Source organism: Notolepis coatsorum, assembly GCF_963971535.1.
Source record: "Notolepis coatsorum genome assembly, chromosome: 9".
NCBI lineage: Eukaryota > Metazoa > Chordata > Actinopteri > Aulopiformes > Paralepididae > Notolepis > Notolepis coatsorum.
Genome location: NC_140173.1, coordinates 142,219,630 through 142,228,187, shown reverse-complemented (window position 1 = coordinate 142,228,187; position 8,558 = coordinate 142,219,630).

Below are 8,558 nucleotides of genomic sequence, written 5' to 3'. Positions count from 1 at the left end.
TAGAGAGGAAGTGCCAGGTGCCAGGGCAGTCAAAGTGGGAGGCATCACCCAAACAAGCTGGGTTGACTGTAAAAGAAATTGACAACGCATCTGAAGACCTTTTCCTCGCTGCTCAAGAAGCTATAGCCTTCCCAGAGACGACTCTAAGCAGATTGGCAGTGTACAAAGACGTGAACTCTGGACTCCTACTTTGTGGAGGCAGAATCCAGATGTTCAACGAAGTGAAGACTGCAGTGCCAGTCTTACCTTTTGAATCGTGGGTGTCTACATTGCTGGCACAAGAATCCCACAAAGCAAACCATGAGGGAGTAGCAGGAACCCTTCTTCGCATGAGGAAAAAGGCTTGGGTGATAAAAGGCCGGAGACTTGCCAAGAGGGTGGTTGACAGCTGTGTCGTTTGCAGAAAGAACAATGTAAAACAGTGTCAACAAATCATGGCTGACCTGCCTCCAGAGCGAACAGGCCCAGCTGCACCCTTTGAATTCACCACCATGGACCTGTTCGGCCCCTATGAAGTGAAGGATGAGGTCAAAAAGAGGACCAGACTCAAGGTATGGGGAATCGTCTTCTGCTGCATGGCTTCCCGAGCCATGCACACTGAAGTGGTGAGTGACCAGTCATCCGAAGGATTCCTGCTCGCCTATCAAAGGTTCACTTCGCTGAGAGGACACCCCAGGAAACTCTGGTCAGACCCTGGCTCTAACTTTGTGGGAGCCAAGCCTGCTCTGGAAAAGCTTTACAAATTCCTTGACCAACTGAACAGGCCTGAACTTGAAGGAAGAGCTGCCAAACATGGCACAGAATGGTCGTGGAAGATCCACCCCGCAGACTCTCCCCACAGGAACGGTGCAGCAGAGGCAGCTGTCAGAATAGTGAAGCGGGCCTTAAGCAACCTTGGTGGAGAAGGTGTTTTCACATGGGGAGAATTCCAAACGTTTCTCTTCATGGCAGCCAACCTTGCTAATGAGAGACCCATCGATGCAAGAACTCAAAGCAGGGAAGACTGCATAGAGTACATCACTCCAAACTCTCTGCTTTTAGGACGTGCCCATCCTAAAGGTGACCCTGGAGACTTTCAGTTTGATGGCTACCCATACAAAAGACTTCAGAATATTCAGGCAGAAGTCAGCAAGTTCTGGAAGAAATGGAGCCAATTGGCCGGTCCTAATTTGTTCATAAGGAACAAATGGCACACCAAAGAGCGAAATGTTGCTGTTGGAGATGTGGTCTGGTTGGCTGACCAAAATGCCCTGAGAGGACAGTACAAGCTGGCTAGAGTAGTCGGTGTCAACGCTGACCGCAAAGGCATCGTAAGAGATGTGCTGGTGAGGACCTTTCCCAGCTATCCTGTCCCCATCACGAAAGCAAATGACAGGAAAGCCCACAAAATCAAATAGTGAGAAAACCAAAATCCCGGCCACAATTCTGCATCGAGATGTCAGACGGCTGGTCATTCTACTTCCTACTGAAGAACAACAGAGGCGTGAAGGACTTGAGTGACCTCTGTGGTTAAGAACCCAGGAGCTCAAGTGGGAGGTGTTGAGTTAAAACTCATGAGTGGAGCATGTCAAGACACCTCAGACAACTACCAACTACATCTCCCAGAGTGCATCAGCTGCAAGATGGCTGCCGTTGGCTGATTGAACAGCTGTTAAAGGCTGGTGGTGGAGACACTCACAGAACAAGCAAACAAAGCAAGCTGAAGGTGGTGGAGACACTCACAGAACAAACAAACAAAGCAAGCTGAAGGTCGACCCAAGGAGCTCTACCCCCAAAGACGCCAATGGTCGGTTATGTTCTACTTATTCTACTGTTTATTTATACTTCTGCTTAAATGTGGTTAAAATCAGGCTAATTCAATTGTGTGTTTAGTAGCTCCAACTGTTTCAGTCTACACATTCACTTGCTTGAGAGTTGGTTTTCATTTATGTTTAAAAGTATCTTTACAAGTTAAGACCAAGTTAGAAATGTTAAAATGATTTAAGAATTTGAAAGACTACTAAAAAGGTCGACAACTCATGTTTAAAGGTTTAAAATGCCTTGTTCAATCAGAGCTGATCTACAAGCTTAAAGTTTAGCTATATTTCTTCACTTATTCAATTTAAAATACCAAATGTTTACTTGACTTGAATCAAATGTTTACTAACTTGAATCATTTATTAAAGGTTACAATTCAGAAATGATTCATTGAAAATTACTTTAATAATTGGGTTAATGTCGAGTTAATTTAAGACTGTGTTAAAATGTCGACTTTATAAGGTAATTTAATACTTTACATTTTGGCATTCATTGTGTAAACACTATCGTTAAAAGACGTTTGATTATTTAAAATATATATTTCATGTTTAAAATCAACCATGTTTAAAAAGAACTTATTGGTTTGAAAAGATGGTTATTGTTGTTTGTTGTTTATGTTTATTGCATTGTTAAAACCTTTTTCTTTGTTTTCGAAGGTTTTCAACCTATATGAAGAACCAACCAGTCAAGAATCAACTGCAACTAAAACTGTTGAGAAGTTGAAAATAAAAATTGACTTGGAGTTGGAACTTGGAGTTGTTTCCTTATGTCCTTTGGAGTGGAAAGCAAGAGTTGACTTTACAATGTATGTAATCTGTTGTGTATATAGGCATGTTTTGTTTGTTGTTGTCTTGTCTCCCTCTGGTGTCTACATATCCCACTCTCAGGTTCCCAGTTGCAGCAGCAGCTGGTCAATCAGCAACTCAACCCCGGTGCAGCGGCAGCTGAGACTCGTTCTGCAATCAACATCCCCTCTCCCTTCATATACCCTTTGTGTTTCAGTGTTAGTTAGCTCCCTGGTTCGTTTGGTCTATGGTTGTGGTAATTATACTTGGTCTGTGTCTGTGTGGGAGCTCATCTTTGTGTGGTCTGGTAATAGAGCTGGTGAAGGCTCTGGCACTTTGTGCTATTAGTTAGTTTAGGACTTTGGTATAGTTTTGTGCTGTTTGTGTGTTGTATAGAGCTGTGGCCTGTTTGGCATTAGTTTAGTTATTTGTAAATTTCTGTTTTGTTCCTAACTTGTGTATTTCCTCGTCACCCAGCCTATGGTGATTGTTTTGCTTTGTTATTAACCTTTTGTTTCGCACACAGGGACATTGAGGGCAGGAAGATACCCTGGGGTCTACATCTGCATCACGTAGGAGAACTACTGTTAAAAGACACCAGTTTAGAGTGAGCACCACCTCCTGTACTTTGGGGCGTCCGCGCCTGTAAAGGGGGAGGTGGGCTTTTGTTTCCTTCCCACGGGGGCACGTGACGTAACACTATCCTTACTTAAATATGACTGTGACGGGCGACGACGGCACTACACGGCACAGTAATAATGCAATTAATTAATGTCTTGTTGTAATTAGTACATACCCAATGTCATGCGTCTTCTTGAAGCGGATTCAGCTTGTTTTGCTCCGATTTGACGTCAGTTTAAAACCCTTCTACTCCTATGGCATATTTAATTCCGCCAGGATCTTTTCTTTTGATTGTGCGCTGTAGCATTGTCAACGAGTAATTGCTTTTGCCCTTTTCCCTTTGTAACTTCATCCTTTATCTTTCAATATCTTATTTGACGTTACTGTACGATATAAGTGTGTATTAAAAGACGGAGCTGTTAATGCGTATTGAAGGTTTGTGTCGCCGGGCGGGCAAGCTATATTCACGTATTCACGTAACTCGCATAATATATCCTCAACTATCCACAACATCAGAGCGCATCAGGTGCATGGATGAAATAGAAGGTATAATTAAGAACAAGAACACGTCAATAACACTTTAAAATACTCGAGTGACTGACGGACATTTCCCGATGAACTCGAATCTGTTGCACCGCCGGCAGCAGAGCCTTTATTTCAGCGGGGAACATAGGACCCTTTTTTTTGTTCGGGAGCAGGCGGGACCGGGGAGCATAGAACCTTTATTTCGGGAGCGGGGAACCTATGTTCCCCGGGTTCTATGTTCCCCACTTTTTTCAAAAAGGACCCGGGGAACATAGGGATGACCCCGCTGAAAGAATAAGAAGCACACCAATCATCCGTCGGGGCGACTAGTCTTGCTTCTGCTATAAATAGGGGGTGAAAGCCTCACTCCAACAAGTTCCTTTCATGAAACTCTGGGCAGAAAGGCACAATGCTTCACATTCACATCTTGCTTCGCCTATCTATCTGGCCCCGGGGCGGAGCTGTGTGATAAATACACCCCCGCTGAGCCCAAGACAATAATGAGCTCAGCCCTTGTCATAATCCTGAAGCAGGCAGTATGGGGAGACAAGTGAGAAACCACTGGTGCCGTCAAGGCTGGGCCCACTTCTCCAAACCTTGGAAGATCAGACAGAGAAGGTTTCATGAGGGACATCGCCTGGAGCTCAGAGCGCATTTCCCTCCTCTGAGGCAGGAAAGAGGACTATGCTGTTGAATGAACGCCTGCCTAACGACAGCCTGCCAGTGAGGACACACCGGCGAGGCCTTGTGTTGAGAGAAACAAGACCAGGCTGCTCTCTTCCCAAGGGGGAGGGAGAACGTATTTATATGAGAACGGAGCTGAGCGGATGTCTCCAGAGTGGTTGAAGGAGCCTGCTCTGCTCTCGACGCTGGCAGTGTGGACGTCACTGAGACTCTCGCCGTGAGAAAAGGGAGTGGGTGAGCCCAGCTCTCCGCATTGCTATCAGCTTGGCTGGTCGTTTGTACTAACACAATTGGCAGTGTTAGAGGGTGGGAAAGCTGATGGGTGGGGATCGGACGTTGTGGACAGCGACTCCTACAGGTCGGTTTGTGCGCCTGCGCAGCAGAATCAGGAAGCGACGGGGGCGGCGTGTCCCTCCCACGCAGACCCCCGCCGCTGAGAGATCACGCTGTGCAGGTGAAAAGATGCGACGGCTGCCTCCTCGAGTACCGGAGATGACACGTGATGCAAGGCTTTGTCCACATTGCAGCCGGCTTGTGGGATGCATGGTCTAACAGCGTTCGAGACAGGGGAGGGTAGAATTGGACGATACGAAATTGGGATGGGAGAAAAATTTTAAATGGGAGAAAAAAGTAGAAAAAAAAAAAAAAAGGGGAGTGGGTTTGTTTGTTGCAGCATTCTTTCCACACCTTGATTTTTTGGAAAACTTCACGGTGGGACGTGAGGTTTCCACGAGGTTATGGTTAGGGTTAAAGTATAAGGATTCGCTTTGTAAACAACCTTATAGGTGAAAATTATGACAAAGTCCGGTGTTGCTGATTCATTAATTCATTCAATCTTTATTTAATGTTGAAGGATCATTGAAAGCAAGATCTCATTTACAATGATGTTGAGAGGTACAGTACGTACAATACAAAAACAATAGACAGAACATTTCATTCAAATCAATCCAACTATTTAAATGAAGAGAGAGAGAGAGAGAGAGAGAGAGAGAGAGAGAGATAGAGATAGAGATAGATAGTCCAATGCAGTCCATTTACCATTGAGGTATATTTATAATATGATATTAATAAATATTGTATAACTAGTTATTTAGGTGACCCCTGTCTTAAATAAAAAGTCAATATTTGGGTGGAATACAGCAGTTTCTCCTGTGAACAGGCAAGTGCACACATAGAGCCCAAGGGGTGCTTGAGCACCTGCCTTTTTGAGCCTTATAAAAAAGTGCCATTTTTGAAAAAAAAATTATAATAAAATCGTTACGCATATAGACTGCCCTTCCAACTGAAAATGTCAGGATAGAATCAAAATATTAGGTAAAGAGAGAGAGAGATGCCCCATATTCCATTGCACTTTGCACGGCCTCCTCAGCGTGCCACTCTGCGGACCTATATATTTTATGCATAGCATAGGTGGTGATGATGATGATGATGATGATGATGATGATGATGATGATGATGATGATGATGATGATGATAGAAACCGCTGTGGCGCATACAGTTGAATGCTGGTATTACACTCACTGAGGGACACGAAGAAATCAAGTCCGATGGGATTTGGGAATCTCAAATACAAATCGGGATTGGAATAAAAAATGCATTTATATTAAACAATACAGAATATACAGCACTTCTAGGGGTCTGTAGGGTAAGCACTTATTCCCTCCCCCCTGAACATTTATGGAGATGTATGGGCCTTTTAAGTCAGTGATAAAAGTGTCTTTCAAGGATAAGTGAGCTCCTGCACTGATTATTATAGTTCAATATTCAATATTTGATCACCAAAACCCCCCAAAAAGCATAAAAAGCGGGCCCCCTGCCCGAAAATGGCCCTTCAAAATCGGGCTTGTGCGCTACGCTCGCTCCGTTAAAACACACACAGGTATAGTGCCCTTTTCAGCCTTTGAGCACCTGCCCCTCTAAAGTCCTGTGCACGTCCCTGAGTGGGTGTGTATCTGTTAGTGGCTTGATGTGATGGAAATTAGTCAGAAGGATTACGACAAACATCTGTATCTCCAGTATGCACCCTCCCAAGTGATGATGTTTGGAGGGCGTGGAGGAGATGTATTATAGGACACGAGTGTCAGCTTCCTCATGGTTGCATTGATCCATTGGTGGACTGTTTCCAACATGATGGACTTGATCACCTGCAGTGATGTAGACATCCTTGTCATCTGGGAACTGTCCATCTGTTAACAACTTATTTGACAGGAATGAGAAAATGTCTTGTTACACCTAGCACAACTAACTCCTCGTCAACAGAAATATCTCTACTTGATGTGTATTGTGTCTAGCACAATAAAAGCTTTCCCATAGAGCTCTGCATGATGTTTGAAGTGCTGCATTCTCAGCTTATTTGCTGTCTTCTTCTGTGTTTTCTTCTCATGGAACAACAGTAAGTCATGTTTATTTTTTATTCAATTACTCTTTGATTTTTGCCATACTAGAATATTCAAAACATCAATATTTGAACTCCAGTTGATTCCTCACACAGTATTAACTTAAAATAGCAATACAAAATTATATTACACAGCAATTGTGTGAACATTAAGACGTTTTTAAAGAATTCATGATTTCGATTGTGGCCATTTTGGATACATTTTTATTAAATTCAACTGGTTTCTTGACACTCAAGCCCAAATAGTTCTATAGATCCTTATCTTCAAATTAGAAGTGAAAACGAAACTTTTGCATATACATTTGAAATGACTGAGTGTCCAGGCACCCCACTATCAGAAAAGTGTGTGGTTTTCTGGTCAGCAGGAGATGTGCATCTCTGGCAGCTTATGGTCAGTGGCATTGTTCGTCAAATAGTGTTGAACTTGAGTGTTACACCCTGAGTGCATAGTATAATAGACATATTAGCATGGTAGGTAGTAGTATATGGATAGTAACATAGTACATAGTAGTAAGGTACTAGTAAAATACAGTTATTTATATATATATATTATATTGTAGAAATCGTCGGACTAGAGAAAGGCACAATTTCTATCAGTTGACAACACAAAGCCGTGTGTCATTTATTTCGCAGTAGCACAAGTGACAGCTGTCAGAACTATGCCGTGCTAGCTTCTGACAGCTCGTAGTAATCAAACATTTATCAATGAAACCCCACACAGGGCGTCTCCTCTCAGCCCAACCCCAAAACCAACCTCCTTAAAGTGACAGTGCCCCATCAACACATCAAAACAATACCATGGGGAATTATGTCTCTATAGAACCCACTACAATATAAATATTATATTTATTAAGAAGGTTATTTATTTATTTACATTTCAGATATTGATTGAAGAGGTGTGTTTCTATATGGGTGACATGTCCCCATACACAGGGCATACGAGGGCATTCGCATGCAGTCACCGCAGGTCTCCACCCAATCCAATGCCTATATGGGAGATTTCCGATGACCTGTTAAGACGGCATTCTCTTACGTTAAGACAGCACTCTCTTACGTCACCATCGCCAAAACACCAAAAGAGCATCAAATCACTGACCTCTAGGACCATCATTCAGGTCATAGTACCTGTTAGATTAGATTACATTGAAATGTATTGTCATCATACAGCATAAGTACATTACAATGAAAATAAGTGGGGCATCCAACCCGAGTGCAAATGTAACAATAGTAATATTACAAATGCAATAGTAATATTAATATAGTGATTAAGCTGGTTATAAGATATATACATTTGTTCTACTGAGTATAATGCTAATCACATGTATGTACAGTTGTAATATATTTAATTGTTTCAAAAAATTTCGTATGTACCCCAGTTGCTATTGCATGCACATATTTGTGTTTTATTACACGTATATGTACATACATACCAACTATTCGCCTGTTTTATTCTCCACCCATCCATAGCAACACTATTATCACGACATCCAGGAAGGGGGATCCCCCCTTGAACGGCCCTTCTAAGGTTTCTCTCCTCCACATCACCTGTGGTGCTTTTTTCCTATTGCTATAGGTTTTTCCTTACCTTCGCTGGGGTATGTCTGGGAGTGTTGCATTTATTTATTTTACATTTATTTTGGATTTCATGGTGGGTTTTTTGTTCTTGATTTATTGGGATGTTTCTTCTTGAATAGTTTAAAGAAGACTTGTCCGGCCCATGGGGACATTAACTTGTGATTTAGGGCTTTACA